This window comes from Hipposideros armiger, unplaced genomic scaffold (assembly GCF_001890085.2).
Source record: "Hipposideros armiger isolate ML-2016 unplaced genomic scaffold, ASM189008v1 scaffold_436, whole genome shotgun sequence".
Lineage (NCBI taxonomy): Eukaryota > Metazoa > Chordata > Mammalia > Chiroptera > Hipposideridae > Hipposideros > Hipposideros armiger.
The window spans coordinates 883,655-906,085 of record NW_017731786.1 but is presented as its reverse complement, the minus strand read 5'-3'; the positions used below and the strand labels follow the sequence as shown (position 1 = coordinate 906,085).

The following is a 22,431-nucleotide window of genomic DNA, read 5'->3' as shown; positions in this document are numbered from 1 at the left end:
TACCGAAAACAAACACCATCTCTGATCTCTGAGAAGTGACACCAACGTTGGAAAAAAACGACATCTTTGTTTTATAAAAACGGATTCAAAGAAATAGAAAAATAAGAATCACAACATGAATGATAGCACAAAGAAGGAAAACCAGTCACTTCAATAAATGCAGAAAAAAGACCTGCTGACATTAAGACTCTCATGTATTACTGAAAAATGCACATCTAAATTTCTTAGCAAATTAGACTTGGAATGAAACGTTCTTAAATTTACAAAAGAACCTGCATCAAAAAGAGCAAAAGGTAACTAACGGCATGTTAAACAATGAAAATGCACAACCTACCAGAATGAGGCAAGGCTATCTCTTTTCACCATCAGTATTCAGTGATGCGCTGGAGTTCCTAGACAACGACAAAAAAAAAAAAGGTAAATATTGAGAGGGAAAAAGAGAAAACACTGTTATTATTTGCAGGCAATAAAATTATACACATAAAAAAAATTCCAAGAAAATTCACAGAAAAAATATTAGCGATACTTCTAAAAAATTACAAAATAGAACATCAATGCAGGAATATCAGTAATGTTGAATATGCCCAATTCTCAATGAGCTATTAGAAAAGAAAAAATGGCCCATTTTCAATAGAATAAAAATTACACAAAACCTTAGATTAAGCCTACTAAAGATGTACAAGGGATTTTCAGTTAAACTTCATTGAACACATATTTGTCTCTGCTTCTTTTATAAAATCTCAATAAAGTTCCCAAAAAGAACTGTAAGAGAATTAAATCCATGAGAAAATGGTAGAGGGGGTAATTTTTGAAGAAGCCGTTTCAATGACTAAATGACAAACATTCAACGCTGAGCCAGCTTCTCAAAGCTGAATAATATTCCGCATCCTTTGTTTTCAAAAAAACTCAAAAGATTTCTCAGCACTGACATAAAATGTTCTGTTATGCTGTAATATGTTACTTAAATATTAATATGTGCAAACCTAAATTATGTACAAGCACCTGATGTTTACCGAACCTCCAAAATTATAAAACCTAATCAAATTCAGCAATTAAATCCAAACAACACTACAAAAAACAATAACACTGACATCAACAATACTGATTTAGTGAGATGGATGGGGTTACTTTATTGAAACTACATTTCTATCTTCAATGTAAACATAGTGCCGAGATCCACCATGAAAGCTGTTTTGAACCTTCCTGCCATGTCTTTGGGCCATATCACCTCTCATGTTCCCCTAATTTTTTCTATAGGAAAGCCATCCTCATAGCATCCCCTAAATCCTTTGGCTTTCCTTTGTCATGAGCCTGGTAGGTATAAGTTTAGTTAATCTCTGCTCTAGTATTCTTAGGGGGTTCCTGGTGCCAATGTGATCACAAACCTACATGCAAACTTGCTTGGACAATGAAATGATGAGTTAGTTACTATAATTGCTGGTCATCTAGATAACAGCACGTTTTAATCAGATTTTTAGATAATCTTCAAAGATGCCTACAGTATTTGACAAAGAAGCCAGAAGACCCAAAATAGGATCACCAACGGGATGTTAGTGACATAAGATCATTTCTTTTCTCTCTCATGTTCCCTTCGCCCAAGCTCAGATCACAGGAGCTGGAACCAGAAGAGGAAATAATGGAGAAAATGTCCCACATGCGGCTCATGACCTCTCTTTTGGGCCACAAATCTCTTGGGCTGAAGTCTGGCAGAGATCAGAGAAAGGGGTGAAGATAAACATTTAACGAACGTATGAGGCTGAGGTTTAGAACTAGATGACATTTGATGAGACTGGACTTTTTAATGATGGCAAGTGATAGATGCCTATGGGATCTGTCATCATTACGAGCTGGGAAGGGCAGACTCAACATGACGACTGCGAGTAGGAAAAAAAAGAACCACCTCATATTATCTCACCACATTCAGACTTCAGAGAGTTGCTAATTCAAGAAAAAAAAAACAGGAAAACTATTAAATTATATCCCACTGAGTTGTGTGGCTCAATGAATTTGGGCATTAACAGGGCAGGGCTGGGATCGCGTCTCCATCCTTGTTAGGTGGGTACCTCAGGACGAACTGTATTTATTTTCTGTATATTAATTTCTCATCTGTAAAACTGGGATAATATTAACGACCTCGCTGAACCATTCATGGGGTTATATGAAAATATAATTGATGAGGAATCTGGCAAATACGTTTGTTCTTTCTCTCGGTATCCTATTTTTTCCCTTTAATACATATACATATAGTATTTTTAAATATAACACATGCTATAATCGGTTGACATATAATTTTGTGTTTTGCTAATCTGCTTCATGGTTTAGAGCTGTTCCTATATTGAAACCACCACATATCACCATTTTAAGACGTTTAAAGGAGCCATCAATTGTGACAGTTTACTTAGCTGGTTCCCTTTTGTGGGCAATTTGGGTTGATTCCAAACTTCTTCCTCCCAATATAAACCGTGATGTCGCTAATGTTAAAAAAAAAATCCCTTTAACACTTTCCCCATCCCTAAGGACAAGAAGGCTTAGACAAGCATTATTACCTTGGCATTATCATTTTTCAAATGGAATTATTTATTCTCTCCACTAATATTTTTATTGGAATAGCTTTAAAGCGCCAGTATTTCTAGAATACCTGGACTTGTAATTGGGGGGGGGGGGCGCGGGGAAGCTTCCTCCTGACTTATGTGTCTTAAATTCTCCTCTGGAGACCACTGACTTATTTTAACCTGGATAAGGGGAAACACCCCATGAGTCCACACTGGGATTTCCCAAGACCCTCCCCAATTTAGACTGAATGAAAGAGCTTGTAAAAATGTCATGCTGGAGTCTAACAGAATACACTGATTTAATACCATTAGCCCCCCTTTTTTAACCTACATTTCAGCTTTCTCCTCCCCAACAGGCTAGAATGAAGCTTCTCAATCTTTCCCAAGACAGAAACCTCTTCCTCCTACCTGCCGTCTGCTGTAATGCTGTCTTTTGCCCCAAGTCCCAGTTGCTCAGGTTCTAATTATTATCACTTGTGCCCAATCTGGTAGCTGGCAGTTTCTGAAGAAATCACACACTGCCATGCTCGCTACAAAAGCATGTCAGGGGAATGCACTTTTCCCACGTGCACACGCGTGTGGCCTTCTAGATCCCCAAGAACATGCCGGGGAGGTTCCAAGCCTCTGTGGACATCTCACTCCCCAGCCTTTCCTGTTTAGCTTTTTATTAACCTACTGCTTGCCCCAGTCTTTACCCATTGCCTCAGGTAACCACGATGGTAAATGTTCCACTCTGATTATTTTTGATGAATGTCCCGGGAAAATGGGGCTGGTTTGCGCTGAGCAAGTTCTGAGTCAGGCCAAGTAAAGCAGCGCTGTGAGTGGGGGGTCTTCCTGAGAAGTGGGCAAACGAGTTAAATAATGACAGTCCTAGTGAACTGGCTTTAAAGGAGCTCCAACCCTGTTTTGTCCCCTCCAGTGGCTGCCAAGCTCCAGGTGTGCGCTGTTATTGCAGCCTTTTGATTGTCAAGGCCACGCTGGAGATGGCAACGGGGCAAAGGGAACTGAAAAATGTGTTCCTCTTGTGGACACTTAGCCACTTTTCTTTTTTTTTAAGATTTTTATTGGGGAATTGGGGGGTGGGAACAGTGCTGGGGAATCGGGGGAAGGGGAACAGACAAGTTGCTGTCCTTTTGTTCTTCAGTCTAGTTGTGGAAGACTTTGCTTCACTGGCCCAACTTGGCACCATCATTGCGCTCTTCCCGGGGGAGGCAGATCAGTCGCCGGCTTCTAGACAGCCGCTCACGCTGGCTGCTGGCTACACACGGTAGCCCATGGCAACCCACTGCAGCAGGGGCTACAGCCTACGCCACTGCCGGCGACTCACAGCAGCCCAGCTCCAGGTTGAGCTGTTGTTCAGCATCTTAGCTGTGGAGGGCAGTGTCACTGGCCCTCATATGTGGGATCCAAACCGGGGCCCTCTGGCGTCCCAAGCCAGTTCTTAACCATCGCGCCACTTGGCCGGCCCCTTAGCCACTTTTCTTGAAGGAAGATGCCCCGACTGCTCCAAGACTTTGGTTCCTTTTTGAAGTTCTGAAAAGTTTGATTCTGACAATCTTTGCCGGTGTTCTCACTGCTTTAAGAAAGAAGAGGGTTGGGGCTGCTAATGTTACTCCCTCTAGGAGCTTCTTAAATTTGTACTCAACTGACCGTTTTGTCCCTCTCCAAACCATCCTGCACACGGATGGCCCATTTTAAAAACCTTTGATGGTGGGGCAGCCGGTTAACTCGGTTAGAGCGCAGGCTCATAACACCAAGGCTGCCGGTTTGATCCCCACATGGGACACTGAGCTGCGCCCTCCACAACTAGATTGAATATAACTACTTGACTTGGAGATGATGGGTCCTGGAAAAACACACTGTTCCCCAATAAAATTAAAAAAAACAAAAACAAAAACAAAATACCTTGGGTGGACTACACAGCCCGTCTTTACTTGGTGTACACAACAATCTGACACCATGCTGCACACCCCTCTTTGCAACTCTGGCTGCCACCGTTTCCCTCACATTGTCCCCAATCTCTCACCTAATTGACTAGCCATTCTGGAGCCTGTCACCTTCATGGCTTCCTCACAATTTTCCTCTTTGGGGGACAATGCTGGCTGCTGAATGGGACCTTTCTCAAAGGACCAGCAGCTCACATGTGGTGTGTGTGCGCGCGTGTGTGTAAAGGCTGGCTGGATAATAGGCCAAAGTCTGAGAGGTGGGGGGAAACACACACTCCTGCACTGTCTGTGAGGTCAGCTGTCTTTTCTAATTTATTCCTGCTGAGTCTATGAAGTGGGGCTCTGCTGACTCACCACCATTTGCGAGATTGTGTGTGATGAACACCAGCAGGACACTTTCTGCTTGGAATTCGTCAAATGTATGTGTCTCTAGGAAAAGCCCAGTATAAAATTCCAGCACCGTTTCATAAAACTTGCATGAAAATGCGAAGTCAATATAGTCCATCTCCAACCACTTTTTTTGGTAGCATTGTCCTTAGCTTTCGGGTTGTCTGAAGCTAGCATGCCATTTGGTGTTTGACCTTTAAAAGTTTACAGCCATACCAGACTAACAGACGTAAAAGAAATGTAACTAAATATCAGGAAAGAAATAGGAAGCATGCACTATGTTAGCGTTTTATTACAGCCAGAGGGGGGCGAGGTCAGGGAAGTCTCCTGGGGATGCAGGATTTCAGCATTTAGGGAGAAAAAACGGGGGCAAGGATTTTCAGGATAAGCTGCAGGGAGGGAGGCCTCACACGTCAGTGTTCAATCCAAGAATCTTATTACAGGTGCAGGTTCTGAGCTGGACTTCTAGTGAGTCTCAGTCACTAAAGCACAGGCAGGGCCCAGGAATCTGGATTTTAATAAGCGCCTCACATACTTTCAGTGACTGTGAGTTAAAGGCCGTGACCAAAAAGCTAAGGCTTTTTGTGTATGAGGTATTAAAAATCTGACAAATGGATTTTTAAAAAGTTAATTACAGTTAAGTTTAAAAGGAAGTGACTGTCATTACCAATTACAGTTTCTCGGCCTCAGCATTACTGACACGGTGGGACCAATAATCCCGTGTGTCGTGGGGGCCGTCCTGCGCATTACAGGGCTTGTGGCAGCATCCCTGGCCTCCACCCACTAGATAACACTAGCACTCCCACCATCCCTCGTGAATGGCAAAAACGTCTCCAGATATTTGCAGATGTCACCAGGGGGTGGGAGGGTGGGGGTGGGGAGCAAAACCATCCCCAGATTAGAACCACTCCCAAAACTGAGTGGCTAGAAACAACCATTTATTATTATCTCTCATGATTCAGGGGGTTAGCTGGGCTCAGGAGAGCTACTCTTATCAAGTCCTCAGCAGAAAGCTAAAGAAATGAGGTGTGAATGCCAAATTTGTAAAGCATGGAGCAGAATTGATTTCAGGGTCCGACAGCCAAGCGTTTGAAGCGAGGGGCGGGTGGGCTGAAGAACACGAAGGTTGAGAGCAAAGGAGTGGCTGTGGAGGTTCGGGCATTGCCGCGAGCTCCTCTGCAAGGGTGTGGTCAGACTCCATTGGCTGATAGGTGTGTCCGTCACCTGGACACATCTGATTGGTCTAATGCTGAAGGCAAGGTAGAGAGTAGTCTACTTCCCCAACACAACCAAGATTCAGGAAAGCACCTCAACAATCTTGAGTTGTGACTCTTCAAACGTAACAGCTATTTTCAATAAAAAAAGCACCCTGAACACAGATATGCTATGATCTTTTAACATTTTCACCCGCTGCTTTTGTTCAGGGGCTTGGCCTCTCAAGTTATTCCATTTCTGCCTGTTTTATAAATATCTGTAATAACAAGGTTTTAATTTTTCTCCTTGGGTTTTAGGAAAATCAAGACGAACTGCTGAATATCCACCATTTAGCCTGACTTCCTTTGTCTTGCCTCTCAAGTAGGGGATGTCACCTACTATTTCTCATTCGACAGTCACAAAAATTCTTTAATGTATGCATCTCCCCCATGACGATGTGTGTTCATGGGTCTCTTATTCATTTTTGGAAACCCAACAAAGGGCTAGCTCAACCAGCTCTCACTGTCTTGCACGCCAGTGTCATAACTGAGGAACTGAGGCTCGGAGATAAGCAGCTGGATGGTGAACTGCAAAGAACAATGGCCATGAAGAGACAAGGAAGATCTCAACTGCACGTGACTAAGTGAAAGAAGGCCGTCTGAAAAGGCGCTGTGAGTCCAAGCACGAGGCATTCTGGGAAAGGCAACACTATGGAGACCCTGTAACAGCGGTTGCCTGGGGTTAGGGTGGGGAAAGGGACCAATAGGGGGAGCACAGAAAATTTTTAGAACGGTGAAAATGCTTTGTATTATACTGTAATGAGGGATACGTGTCATGACGCATTAGTCCAAACCCACAGAATGTATGCACACCACCAAGAACGAACCCTCTGTAAATACAGACAAGGTGATCATGGCCCATCCATGCAGGTTCACCAAGTATAATACAACAAATGCACCACTGCGATGGAGGATGCAGGTAATGGGGGAGGCTGTGCATGTGTGGGTGAGGGGGTACGTGGGAACTCGCTGGACCTTCCGCTCAATTCTGCTGCGAACCTAAAACTGCTGTAAGAATTAAGTCTTAAAGAGCAATGTATTGACAGAAGTCATGGATTTTCTTTCCAGCGCGAGCGGAAAAAATGTTATGACTGCATGCAAGATACTCCACCCTCTGAGTCTTTTTCTTATTTATAAAAAGGAGGATATCCTTATGTATGAAGAGCACATGTTTCAATCATGCCTGCTGCATAGAAGAGTTTTGAAATCTCTTACCTGAAGGAATGAGCCAGCAAATGAACGACTGCACTAGATGACCTCTAACGCCCTTGTCAGCTCAAACAGTCTACGATCCCATGAATTCATGGTTTGTACAGCCAGCTAGTATCCTGAATTCTTCACTTGGGTTCTAGATCTTAACTATACATTCATTCTTTCCTGTATTGGAGGTACATAACTATACATAAAATTTGCTAGTGCAACTGGATACTACCTTCGGCAGCATCAATGTCTTCATCTGTATTGGGGTCTCTCATAAGCAAACACGTTCTACTACCTCCTACCTTAAAACACCACAAAACAAAACAAAAAACTCCGGACTTTAGTTCCTACATACCTACAGCCCGTGTTTCTTCTGTCCATTCACAGAAAGGATTCACTAGCCATCACCCCACTGCCTTGTACCCCACTTCACTTCTTTCTCACAAGCACCTCACTGCAACGAAGCACCCCCATATTATAAAATTCAAAGGTCACGTCTCAGATCTTCCTTTTCTGGACTATTCTGTAGCATTTGGCAAGTAGGCTACTCCCTTACTTTGAAATGCCCACTTCTCTTGATTTCCGAAACGGCACACATCTCCTCGTTTACCTCCTTCCTCACTGGTTACTTTGCTGACCATGTATCATTGGATCAAGCCCTTAATGACACAGTGTCCTCAGGCTTTGTCCAAAGCTGTCAGCTGTCCCCTATACATACTCTTTTCCAAGATGAGCTTCTCCCATCCCATGACTAACACCTGTGATTTTTCCAAATTTATATCTCCAGGTATAAATTCTCCTACTGAGCTCTAAGATTTATATTTCATATTCCGAATTTCACATTTGGCATCTGCATAGATGTTGAATAAGTACCCCAAGATTAATATGAATACATCAGAACATTTGTGATAATATTTTTTCACTCAGATGTATTTCTCTCCAAGTCTTCCCCATCTCATTGTTCGATTCAGAAATAAAGGTTTCATTCACGAGTTCTCCACCTGGCTCACCCACTACTGCTAATCTACCAACAAGACTTTCTATTCGCTTTTATAAATATTTTTTAAATGAATGCATAAATGAAAGAACATTCTTCACTTTTTTATTTCCATTCTAAGGTAAGCCAAATAAATTCATAGCACTTAAAATCTACAATTCACCCTACTGAACTGAGAGTTGGTAAGGAACACATCCACAGTAAAATATGCCCCACAGGGGCCGGCCGAGTAGCTCAGTTGGTTAAGAGCGTAAGCTCTGAGCAACAGGGTCGCCGGTTCAAGTCCCACATGGGCCAGTGAGCTGCGTCCGAGCTGAGCTGCCTCTGAGAAGCCAACAGGTGGCAGGATGGCTCAGCTGGTGAGAGCACATGCTCCTAATAACAAGGTTTCCGGTTTGACCCCAGCATGCGATGGTGGGCTACGCCCACCCACAACTAAGATTGAACACAGCACCTTGAGTTGAGCTGCCCTGAGCTTCCCTAAGCTGCAAATGGGCGGCTGGATGCCGACTGTACTTGGAGCTGAGCCAACTGCACCCTCCACAGCTAAGATCGAAGGACAACTTCGCTATTCCCCTTCCCCAATTCAACAGCACAGTTCTCCTCCCCCAATTCCCCAATAAAATCTTAAAAACAAACAAAAAAAATATGCCCCACAGTGTTTCATAATGTCAGCTGTGAACATAAAAACCCAACACCGAAAGTAAATAGAAACTAAAAAGACGTAGGGAAAATAAAATCAATGAAAATAAGAGCTACGTTTTTCTGAAAAGACAAACAAAACTCACAAAACTTTATCTAGACTAACTATGAAAAAAGAAAGAAGACAAAAAACAAAGTTATAAGTTAAAGAGGAGATATTACAACTGGCACCACAGAAATACAAAAGATCACAAGAGACTATTATAAACAAGTATATACCAATAAATTGGATAGCCTAGAAGAAATAAACTCCTAGAAACATACACCCTACCAACACTGAATCATGAAGAAATAGAAAAATCTGAACAGACCAGTAATGGTTAAGAAGATTGTGGCGGTAATCAACAACTCCAAACAAAGAAAAGCTCAGAATGAGATGGTTTCATGGGTAAATTGTACCAGACCTTTAAAGGAGAGTTAATGCCAATTCTTCTCAAATTCTTCCCCCCAAAATTAATAATAATAAAGAGGAGGAAACACTCCCAAATTCATTTTATGAGGCCAGCATTATACCAAAGCCAAGTAAAGACACTACAAGAAGAGAAAACTGTAGGCCAATATCCTTGATGAATACAGATACAAAAATTCTCAACAGAATTCTAGCAAACCAAATTCAACTGCACATTAAAAGGGCCACGCATTATGATCAAGTGGGATTTACCCCTGGGATGCAAGGATTGTTCAATATATAGAAATCAATATAGAATGAAGGATAAAAATCATATGATCTCAACAGATGCAGAAAAAGTATTTGAAAAAACTCAATTGTATGCTCAAAATTTAGCACAGAAGGAAAAAAGCTCAAAAGATTATAATAAAGGCTATGTATGAAAAACCCACATCTAACATCACACTCAACAGTAGAAAACTGAAAGCTTTTCCTCAAAAATTAGGAACAAGAGAAGGGGGCCCACTCTCACCTCTCCTATTCGGCACAGTACGGGAAGCCCTAGCCAGAACAATTAGGCAAGAAAAGTAAAACGCATCCAAATCAGAAAAGAAAAATTAAAATTGTCTTTATTTGCAGATGACATGAAGCTATGTATAGAAAACCCTAAAAATTTCACCAAAGAACTGCTAGAACTAATAAGCAAATTCAGTAAAGTTGCAGTATTCAAGAGCAACATAAAAAATAGTTGCATTTCTATACACTAACAACGAAATATCTGAAAAAGAAGTTAAGAAAACAATCTTATTCACAATGTCATCAAAACCAATAAAATATTTAGAAACAAACCTAACCAGGTGAAAAATCTGTACACTGAAAACTAGAAGACACTTATGAAAGATATTGAAGACACACATAAATGGAAAGATAGCCTACATTCATGGATCAGAAGAATTCATATTGTTAAATTGTCCATACTACCCAAAGAAGCCCGTCTATAGAGTTCATTTCCTTGAACTTTGTGCTCCAATTCTGTTGTAACTAATGTAACAGGTGATATACAAAGTATCAAAGATGCTATGTTTTACCAGAGATGACCCATATGGATACTAACAATTGTCTCCAGCTGTTATTCTAGGGTTTTATAAATAACGCCCCTATTTAGTCAATTGTTAACCAAATAGTTGATGTGGTGACATCATGAAGCCACAAGCCATAATTTGCAGGCAAGTTCCTTGAGGCCAAGTGTGAACTCAATCATCTCTGAGTTCCCAGGGTAAGAGCAGGATTCAATAAAAACGTGTGATGGAATACAGCCACACAGCCCTGTCAAACACCCGACTGGCCTTGTTTCTTACAGCTTATGTGTTTCTTTTTAACGACAGCCACACATTTCCGTAGGCACTGACTCCTTTTTCTAATTACGGCTCTGAGTGAGGGTAATCCTTATTCCTCGCAACTTCCCTTGCTCTTAACTCTTAGCATGGAAGGAAACTACACAATAAACACAAGATAATGACAAGGAGGCGTGGCTCCGTAATGCCATCACGGAAGTAAAAGTGTCTCCTCTCCTGACACAGTTGTCAAGTCCCAATGATGTGCTTCTCACTTGGCTGAAAATTGGTGTTCGATATATTTTAAACCGAGTCCAAGTCCTGCCTCTAGTCATTGGATGCCAGTGATTTTTAATGAGTATAATTGTCTCATGGATGACTGACGCTACGTTTTTCTTCCCCCAGTATGTAAGCGAGTCTGGTTGCTAACATTGGGGTGGGAAAAAAGGTTAAACCAAGCTAAGGCCAGTGAGCTGCAAACCACAGGCAGAGGAGTGAAGGAGGGGACAGGAGGCTCTGGCAGACCATTTATTTGCTGCAAAGCTCACTGCAAAGGGCCGTAATTGTTTTAAATAGAAAAGCTGTTGAATTGTAATTGGGATTCATTGAAACTCACCAAAATATTGAATAAAACATTAGATATTTTAACCGGTGTTAACTTTATAATTATCTTTAGGAGCCATAGCAGTGCGACCCACGGGCTGCTTGCTGGGAGCCTCACCTAAACCCCAGTCTCTGGCATTCATTTCTGCCAGGCGTTTAGGAGTGAGAGTCGTGGCCGAGTAGATACCAGGCTCCAACTGGTGGTCTCTGCATGGCATCTCCTAAATACAGACTGTTTCCAAAAGAGTGGGCTTTGGATAGGCAACAAGCAAGCACGCCGGGCGGGGTGTCCTGCCATGGCTTTGGGGGGCTCCGAGCAGTGTTTCCACAAGACAGTATGACGTTGCACAGCACGCCTTCTGAGCACAGCCTGGGCAGGGGCTATTAGCCGCTATCTTCCAGCTGTCACCTTCACTGTGTCTGCTGTTTGTTCCACAGATTCTGACTTCCAGGCACAATCCGTCCTTCCTCTCCTCACCCTGCACCCACACACATGCTCCTCTTGTAGCCTCCCTGCTTATGACACCAAAGTGACGGCCCGAGGTATAAGGGTGGGAGGCTCGGGTGGCCAAGACGAGAAAGGGTACCTGTGTCTGACACATGGGGAGGACAGTGGAACACACAAGGAAGCACGCTTTATGTCCCCTCGTTAGATAGAGAGGCTGGATGGCATTCCATCTCAGAGTCCTTAGGACATCGTCCAGCGCCTGCCCGATAGACGGGTAACCACCAGCCGTTGAATGAACCAAAGGTAAGTGTACAGCACAGTGCTATGGGTGACAGCTGGAGCTCAGGGGTCAGACAGAGCCGGGTTCAAGTCCTGCCTCCATGCGTGTCCCAGATATGACAGTGAGACAGGCTGAATAAGCTTGGATGGCACTTAACCGCTGTCCACCGCATTTTCACCATCTCTCAAATGGGAGTAATAGCAGTCCCCAAGTCATCGAAGAAGTAACGCAGGGAGATCGCAAAGCATAGCCCAGGGCACAGGAGCCATCAAGAACCCAGGAAGACTGCCGCCAGCTTACAGGTCATATTTTATAAAACATAAAATATCTAATGTTTTATTCAATATTTTGGTGAGTTTCAATGAATCCCAATTACAACTCAATAGCTTTTCTATTTAAAACAATTACGGCCCTTTGCAGCCAGCTTACAGGTCATGGTGGGTTCCCAAAGGACATGTGCAACGGTCACACTGCCTCCTCTTGTGACACAGGTAGCACTGAGCTGAAAGCACTTTTTGTTACCAGCTCCAACTTTTGCAACAATTCTCTACCTGCGGTGAGCTGAGCTAGTCCAGCGGGAACCCTTAAAAGACCCCTGCACGTTCCGCTTGAGTCCTGCACTAGAAAAAGCCTTGCGGAGCCGGTTTCCAGGCGCCCTTCTCCAAAATCCCGCTGGGCATGACCTCTCAAAGGCGAAAGGAGGACATGAGGAAGAAAGGGGGAAAGGTCTCTGACGGCAGCCTCACCACCCCCGAGAGCTTCCTTTCTACCAGATCCCGCCTCCCCAGCATGGCCTCCCCCAAGAGCAGGCCTCCTCCAGCACATCAGCTGTGTGGGAGACACTGTCCCCTGTTACTTATTCCTCTAACTAAAGGCCGCAGACCTCATGCTTGGGGCCTGCTTGTGTGCCGAGGACTCGGTTTTCTCTTTAACCCGTAGTTTTCCTCCCAGTCACGTGGAGGGAAAGAGGCTGGAAATCCTGAGCTCCCACTGGAAGTCAGTGAGCGCGTGGAATGGGATAAGGAAGTCACAAGGGGTCTGGCTAATGCCTGACGTTGGGACGAACTTGAGAGGCTATCCACACCAAGCTGTCTGAGGGAGGTGACTTAGACGGAGGGCTGGGGCAGATGCCTGGCTGACCACAACAAGACATGGAACCTCGTGGAAATGACAGGCTGTTAGAACTGTGCACAAGGCGAAGGTGAAGATACCAAGGCCTGACGGGGGATGCTGCACATGGGTGAGGGCTGGCACGGGGTCGGTTCCGATGTGGTCCAGATGGGGCCAGAAGCCTACTGTGTCTGTAGGCCTGTGACCTGCGTGGGCCCTCAGGCTGCACCTGATAGGCTAGGAGACATGGTCACGCGGAAAGGATGCTATTAGGTATGTTCCAGGATCACCTCCTAAAGGGAGTCCTAGGCACTGCGGCCCTAGCGAGCTCACCGATGGAAGACAATAAAGGAAAAGTGACCCGTCTGATCCGAGGAGGAGAGCGAGGCCCCGTTCACTTTCCAGCTCTCCAAGGCTCGACGCATCCAGTGCCAAGGGAGCACTCTGGCCTCAGTCTCTCCTTGGCTCGCTCGCTCTCCTCCTGCTCTTTCTCCAACAGGGGTTTATGGAGGCAGCACGGCTCTTAGCGTCCTTTCAGATGGGGCAGCCCTTGAGGGTAAGCCTCCTCGTTAGCAAGACGGCAAGCAGCGCGAACCCCTTCCTGCAGCCCACTTTTCCTCCAGGTTCATTTGTGGCGCCTCTTGAGTAAGCATGAGGGGTCCTGTCTGCAGTCCAGCAGCCAGACTGAGCTGGGCAGGAGCTCGGGACCCTGGGGGGTCCCCACGCTCTGAGCAGGCGGAGCAGAGCGGCCTCGCGCGATGGTGCAACTGCACAGGAGATGGAACTGGCAAGCACCCTGCACAGGGCGGCATGTGTCCCCGTCACAGAGGAAGGCACTCACAGGGGCGCAGAAGCCAGCCACACTGCCGCAGGGCACGGCAGGACGCGGGGACATCACTGCATCTCATCGACAGGAGAAGAAAAGTGTGTGGCTTTTATTTATTTTTAAGTAAATTCCACGGACTGGCTGCTACCAGCTGAGACTTGAGAAGAAAGCATCTCAGCTCTGCCTTTGGGCTCTGCTGTGCCCTCCAGGCTCTGCCTGCTTTCCCCATAAACACAAGCTGGAATTCACAGCGGGAATCTGAAGGCTGGGAAAGGCCCGGGCCCAGCCTGGCTCCCCCTAGAGGGCTGGAATCGGGCTCCGTGGCACGCTCTCGCCAAGCTGTTTACAATTACAAATAAATGAAAAGCAAGCACGCTCTGTCCCTGAACTCCTCCGCCACCTAAGAGGCGCCTAGCACTTCTGTAAGGGCACATGTCACCCAGATGGGGTCTCTGTAAGCTGCTCAGAGAAAGGCCGAGAAGTCACAATAAGTTGCAAGAAGCCACCCCAGGGAGAGCAAAGAGAGTTTCCTGGAGAGGAATGGGGTGTTTGGAGCTCAGCACGAGGAGAGGGCTGAAGGTCCGGAATGACGGTTGCATGGTCTGACTTTGATTTCTCTGAGAACTGCGTCCAACGCACAGCACAGCTGGAGACACCCCTCTGGGCATCGGCCTGTTCTGCCAATTTGCCGTTCGGTCATCTTGGCGGACGGGGAGTGTCCCGCACACACACTGCCTTGAAGTTCTTGAAAGAGATTCAAGTTGAGGAAGAATTCAGCCAGAGGTCAGGGCAGAACCCATGGGGGAGAGTTGTGGGGAGAAGGTTTGGGCTGAATTTGAAGACTTTTTTGCCCTGCAGGGTTTTAACCCAGGGCCGTACTGGTTAAACAAACGGAGGGCAGCTTTGTCTTGGCGTCAGGGTTATAATATAATAAAAAAACGTGCATCCCCCCATCAGGTCTCCCTCTGATTAGGGACCGTGTTGGGTGCCGCTGGTCCCTGGGACGAAGGTGGATTCATTAATTTTCATAAACAGCTTCTGGGAGGCGAGGCTCCGTTTTCCCACACTGGCTCCTATGGCCGAAGCAAAGATATACATCTGGGAGCGGACGGTGCAGAGAGTGGAAACGGGACTCCAAAACCAAAACGACTTTGCCGAGGAAGGAAGTCTAGGCTGGTGACCTGCGTTCAGGGCAAGGTGCTGACAACATGTGAATGAGGAGAGCTGTGCGGGCAGCTGGTGCCCGCTGTCGCCATTAGTAGGGACACGGTCCCCTGGGCACATTCCTGTGCTCTGAAATCAATGTCTCAACATGGGATTACATCTGGAAAGGAAGTGAGATGGGGAGTGCCCCAGACTAAGCAGCGGTCTCTGCAGGGGCTGCGAAGACGGCAGAGGTCGGCCGGGTTCAACAGCCACCCTGGGGACAGGGAGAAACAACACCAGTGACAGAGCGTGCCAACGCTACGGAAGCCCCCATTCGAGGGTGGGACTGACAAGAGACCCTCCTGCCGTGGGAAGTATCAGCCTGAGCTTTTGGAGAGGACGCAAGACCCATGACTTCTACGAATGTGACACATGGTCCTGAAGCCAAGATTCAAACAAAACACACAAAAAAGATGGTAATGATTTAAACTTTTCAAAATGTTACAACAGCTAAGCCAACTTGTAAGTGTTAACACACACTGGGCTCTCCCCAGGACTGGCTACGGGGTTTGCAGGGCCCAGTGTAAAAGGGAAGTGTGGGGCCCCCTTGTTCAAAAATTCTTCAGCAGAGCATGAAGCCAACACAGGCCTTTCTGAGCCCAGGCAGCCTGGCTGCTCCTACGGGCCAGCCGCCATTCTAAGCGCTGTACACGTATTAACTAAGTAAAACTCTCCAAAGCAGCACTGTGAGGTGTGAGCTATTATTATCGCAAATTGATAAAGAAACCACGAGAGAGGTTAAGGCAGGAACCCAGGGGCTCTCAGGCACCCATGCAGCTTTCTTCCAGAGTGGCACTGCCACCCGTGACCCCTGTGCCACGCTGCTCTTCCGTGAGAGGAGGACCATTTCACCCAGGGCAGCATCTGTGAGAGCAGAATGAGCCCACCCTTGAGAATCAGCCCCCTGCCCCTGGAGGCATGCAAAGTAAAAACTGGGAGACCAGTCTCCCTCAAAGGAGATGCATTTTGGGGGATCAAGCAAGGTGGGGGAAAAAAATGGGAGTCTTGACTGAATGAGCTACAGCAGTGGGCGCAACTTCTGTGCGTAAGAATCAAGCGATGAGCGTGAACATGTGGGCTTGGGGTGCATGGAGGCAAGGGGGTCTGCATCTGTAATATCTCCAGCTCCTGGTTCAAGGTCAGAGAAATAATCCCCTCTGCAGGAGGTCATCTGCAACCTCCCTTCCAAGTCTAAGGTCTTTGTTTCATTTAAATTCCGTGAAACGACTGCATGCTGAGAACAGCACTGCTCCTCATTTCTTTGCCTGCCTGGCTTCTCATCTCCCTTCGTCCCTCTCTGTCCACATCGCACAGCCCATTCCCACCACCCGGCCTGGGGACTGCCCCCCTTGACTTGTCATCCTGTACCTTCCCGGGCTTGTCTTCATTTTCGTGCCCAGCCTTGTGCCTCCCTTTCCCAAGTGTCTAGGGATTATAAAGTCTCCCATACACGTGGACAAGCTGCTTTCCCTGTCTATTTCTGTATCAATCCATAAAGTACAGGACAAGCTCATCATCTCTGTGAGTCCCTCCAGCCCTCATGTGCTAGGGCTTCAAAATGCATGCCTGTGAGTAATGCCATCCCGGGTCCCTCGGTCCACAGTGTGGATGCTCAGAGCCAGATCTTATCTCCAGAGCTAGAAGAGGGTCAAGACGGAACCTCCCGGTGACAAGTCTCGCATGTGGAACTCCATGTACAGGGGATCCACGGTCCACGAGATGTCCTGTACAAACCCTGTGACAACATCACAAGGTTTTCCTGTGGAATTACTCCCCAATATGAGGCATACGGAGCAGGCCCCTGGCGTGTTTCTAAGCCTCTGTCACTTACAGGTTGTTACTGTATGTATGAAGTCCCCCATTAGACTGTAACGATTCTAGAGACCAAGCGAGTAAAATTCTTTCCTCAGTAAAATTCAAGGACGGTGCGAATTCTGAATGATTTGCAAACTGGTTGCACCCCTACTCGTTTCTTTCCTCTTTGCTATTTTCCCCCCCCATACCTTCATCTTTGGGTGACATAATCAAGAGCGAATAATTACGTAGGTAGTGTTTTGCAAATGTCAGTGTTCCTAAGAACCTCTCAGGGCACTGGTTCTCAGAGCAGAAGCTCTAGGTCAGCATCCCCTGGGAACTTGCATATAAAAGCAGATTCTCTTGGGGGTGACCGGTTAGCTCAGTTGGTTAGAGCGTGGTGCTGATAACACTAGGGTTGCGGTTTCGATCCCCGCATGGGTCACTGTGAGCTGCGCCCTCCCTAAAGGAGTCAGCTGTGCCATTGCATTTGGCTGTCGGAAAAGTCATGACGTATTTTTTCTGTTTTTCATTGCAAAAATGCGTCATGACTTTTCCAACAACCCAACAGCATGAAAGCAATGTGTAACCAATGACCATGGCTGTTCCCCAATAAAATTTATAATAAAAAAAAAAGAAGAAAGAAGAAGGGAGAAAGGATGAAGGCGGAGGAAGAGGAAGAGGAAGAGGAAAAAGAAGAAATGCCAATTTTCCGGCCCCACCCCAGACCCCAAAATCAGAATCTGCTGGGGCCCAGCCACCTCCGCAGGATTCTCATGCACGAAAAGCTGGAGAATCACAGATCCAGGGACACTGGCTCAGAATGCAGACTGTCAGGTCCGTTAGCGATTCTAAGTCAGGGGTTCTGAGGGGTGGGCCCTGAGCGTCTACATTTCAACCTCATCTCTCTGTGGATATATCACGTTGACACATTCACGGAGTGCTCTGCATACAGGCTTTCAATTCAAATTCTCCTTGTCAGAGAACGAATGCCAGTTTCAGGGGGGCTACTCTGTTCCAGTCTCCTGGTTCACATCTCATTCCTACCATGTTTCCCGGAAATAAGACCTAACTGGAAAATAAGCCCTAGCATGACTTTTCAGGATGCTCGTAATATAAGCCCTACCCCAAACACAAGCCCCAGTTAAGATCGTCAGCCAGGCATGACTGTTTGAATAAATGTAGATTTTTGTACATGAATAAACGAATAAATGTAGACTGTTGGAGCAAAAATTAATATAAGACCTGGTCTTATTTTCAGGGAAACACAGTACCGATCTGGCGGATGTTAGGGTTATTTGCGTGTGCTCTGTGAATGCCAGGAGACGTCATGTCATCAGCTGCGCATACGATGAGTTGTAACCCAGTGCTTCCTTATAAAAGATGGTCAATAACTACCTGAATCTTATCCAGATACGCATCTGGGCTCTATGAGCTAACTTCAGGGGACAAGGCGACTGGGTGAACCCTACACTCTAAACCTCCCTGCAACGAGTCTGGCTGTATGACCTCAGAGCTGCGGCCACCAAGGCTAGGCCTCCAAATACAAAGTGACGGGTATCCGTGTGGCTGATAATTAAGCTCGGAAACACGCAGACATCAATTATTCAGTTTCTACAAGTCCTCATTAATAGAGGCTTCTCAAGTGCAGACAGCATAATAATCCAAGTGAAGGCTGGCCTCCAGTTGATCGCTGCATGCTCAGTGAGAGGAAAATTGTGTGTGGGAGGGAGTCATGGGACACAGGCTCGGCCACTGCAAGGTGCAAGCGAAGTGACGGGCAGTGCGGCCGGGCGCGTACAATTTCAGCAGCGTCCATAAAAGAAAGGAGCCGTGTACGGCTGACCCTGCTTTAATGCTACACTTGTGTGGATGCCTCACATACAGCAAAATCAAAGGGTTTGGGAGAGCTGAGACCCAGCAAGCTGTAATTTATATTCATCTGCCTTCAGTTCAAACTGTTGCAATTAAAAATAGACTCTATGTAATTTTTTTTTCTTTGCTGTTGTACTGATGTGTGCACTTTTTACGGAGAGCTCAATACATGAGGCTTTACTGTGTTTTTAGAACACATTGTTGGGGACCTGCGTTTCCTAAGTTTAAACTCTTTCTCACTCCTTCATTTTGTGGGTTATCCATTTAAGCCTAGGTCCTCTTCTGAAAATTTTGTGAAAGGAATAATTTATGATTCACTCTCAGCTCTGGCTGTGTAGGAAACTAAAACTGTACTTGGTGGAAATTTATATAGTTTGACCATCGAATGTTTGGGTGGCGACATGGGACAAGGTAACTCTCACATCCTTACACTGGGGGGTGCCAAAAAAATGTCTACACATGACTTGTATTCGTCTTCTGTTATGGGTATATATTGAGCATTACAATTTTAATACAGTTTTTTCCTTTCTTATAAATGTGTATACATTTTTTTGGCACCCTCTGTATATTAGAACAAGTACTCAGTAGGGAAATGTGGCAATGTCTGCTCAAATGTAATCCAAAACATGCATAGTCTACAATACAGCAATTCCTAGGTATTTACCCAAAAGAAGCCCTTGCTTGTGTGACACGGAAGACATGAAAAGTCATGGTCACTAGAGTATTGCATCGAATGGGAAAGCAATGGCCATGACACAGAGGACAAAATCACACACAAATGAAGGAATATTTTACAGCAGATAAAAGGATTGGGCTTGGCCTACAAAAGGCAAAAAGAAGATACATCCTGAAAATACAATGTTTAGTGGCGAAAGCAAGTTGAGGAATAACTGTTAACACTCTGAATGACAGGTAAAGAATGTCAATGGCATAAATCAGAAATTTTAAAAACAATAGGATGTGTCGCTTATGGACACACGCACACAGAAGGTAGACATTAAAAAATGGCGGAGACGTCAGCTGAGGATAATGGTGGCTGCAGGGGAGGGGAGAGGAGAATGTGGGGAGGAGAAGAGGCTTCTAGAATATCTATAATGCTTTATTAAAAAGCCATTTGCTTTGAAGCAAATTCATAAAAGTTATGCTGGTTATGTGGCATGTAAAGAGATTCTTGCAAACTGTGCACACGTTTGAACCTCCTGGTGGGAAACAGCCTACAGTCGGGGTGAGTCCCTAAATGAGGGCCATTCTTTGAAGCTTATTATCGAGGCCTGAGGCCCTAGGGTGATGACACTTTAGGACTTCAGAGAGCTGATGACAGTGCCCATTTGCTTTGGGGAGTCTAGGGATGTCGCTGGAAGTGAAGGAGGGGAGAGAGCTGACAATGAGGGCAGAGCGGGGTGAAAAGAGTAGTGACACAACGCCTTGTTCGAAAATATAACTTAGGAGATGTAGGGAAATAATGAAACAAGAATGCGTGCGCGCGCGCGCGCACATACACACACACACACACACACACACACACACACACACACACACACACAGTGAACCCATCCACAAGTACCAAGAAGGAGAAAACCCAAAAAAGCAGAAGAAACGTTTGCTTCCGCCTTTCTTTCTTTTCCATTTACAGCAAACACTCCTGCCTTTTGGTCCGGGTCACTGACGCATCCCTACAGGGACCAATCCAGAGAGCACCAGGCCCCCAGGACCCCCAGGCTGGTACCCACCTGCTTGGTAAAGGGCCAGGAGACATAGAGTGCCTCTCGACAGGACACCTGGTGGCCAGGGCCCCAAATCACTCTACTCTGATCTAAACACTAAATCTTTGGAGGGTTAATCCAATGGGCAGATTCTAAAGCCCCACCCGAGACCGCCTTCGGAGGCGGCACCTCTGGGGTGGGGACAGGGACGCACCTTTGCCTGCTGTGCCCCCAGTGATGCTGCTGCCTGCAGAAGCTGGGACAGCCAGCTCAGTGCCGCACACCCCAGGCTCTGCTATCGGGGTGCCGCATCCCCGAAAGGACCTGTGAGGTCTCGCTGAACACCATGAAGGCAGGTCTGAGTCCCAGTCACAGCATGAATTAATAATGTGTGACATTTCTCCAGGCACTTTCATCGCAGATGAGAAGCGCTGACATTGTAGGTGGCCCCGTGGCTGTTCCCTGGAGTCTGCCTGTCCAAACAATATAAGACAGGGCGAGGCCCTGGGGACACGGCAGGAACTACCTGGCCAGGGCTGCTGGGAGAGGAAAATGAAATTCTCAATGTATGTGGAAGGTCCGTCAGGGGCCATGCTGGCCCGCTGGGTGCGTGCAGGACCGGTGGTGCTCCCCTGCTGCCCTCCTCGCAGCCCCCCGCCACCGTCTGAAAGGTTTTCCCTGCGTGGCAGTCCCTGCATTCTGAGCCCTGGGACTCAAGAAGCTACAAAGTGATAAATCAATTATGAAATGGAAACCTCGATTACAGCCTGTCTGCTTAATTGTTTGACAAGTTAATTAATCTCCCCAGCAACTGGGCTCCGGTCTCCCTGTAAGTTGTGGGGAAATGGCTACGGCAGGTCCCTGAGGTCTTGGCAGCACAATATCAATGAGGATCCTGGAATACAAGGACTAAGAAGCAGTTAGTGGGGTCACAGCCTCAAACGCAGGGACGGAGAGGTTCGCCCCAGCTCCTGCCCAGAGGCGGTTTTGCCACTAATTATCTTGCTACTAACTAATTACAATCTGTACTTGTCTATTTGCTTTTGTTTTTATTTCTCTTCCAAGAGACAAATTTCTTTCCTTTCAAATAACATCCTGCAACTCAAACGGCCAATGCTTCCAGATTGTGAAAAAATACGATGGCAGGGTCCGTCGCCTCCCTCCCAGGAGGCTGTGCCGTGATAGCTGCCGCAATAATGAGGCTGAACCTTCTGTGTGGGGAAGATGGACAAGCGTTAGGGGCCTCTCTGGCTGGCTGCGTGGATGGCTGCCTCAGCCCTGCGGTCATGTCACGCTGCCTTTAGAAATTCCAAGTGACACGGTGGCGTTGAGAAACCGGAGAATGCCCCGTGTGGTCCTCGCTGCACCAGACTCACCTGGCGTGCCCGGCTGAAACTCAGAAGCCTCGATGCCAACCGGACCCTCCGTGCGTCAGAATCAGAAGGGATGCAGCTCAACAGCTCGCAGCAAGCTCCCGAGATAGACCGAGACCCATGTGGGCGAGACTGGGTGGGAATTAGCTGCTGGGGGTGGGACAGACCAATTCAGAACTGCCGTCCCTAACGAAGACCACGCCTCCCGCCCTTCCGCTCTTTACTGTTATTTTGTTCATGTCTCGTTCTCTCTGCCTTGAAGGCTCTTCAAAGGACCCGGCAGCCCCCTTACTTCCTTCAGGTCTCGCTTCAAATGACGCCTCCTCAGCGTCGTGCCTCTCTGTCTCACACACACTCTCACTACATGAAATGATGGAACGCAGCACGTCTCTCCCTCTCGTGTATCACCACCTAAAACTGTACTGTGTCCCCGTTTATTATCTAACCTCCCACT

The 22,431-nt window shown here is 46.4% G+C and overlaps 1 long non-coding RNA gene across 1 annotated transcript; it reads right to left on the bottom strand.

The window, feature by feature from the left end:
• Positions 1 to 334: 334 nt before the first annotated feature.
• LOC109394775 (uncharacterized) lies at positions 335 to 22,044 on the bottom strand. Its single transcript, XR_002126510.1, has 2 exons — positions 21,981 to 22,044; positions 335 to 392 (listed from the first exon to the last, which is right to left on the bottom strand). It is a non-coding gene; the product is annotated as an uncharacterized LOC109394775 (long non-coding RNA).
• Between the last annotated feature and the right edge of the window lie 387 nt (positions 22,045 to 22,431).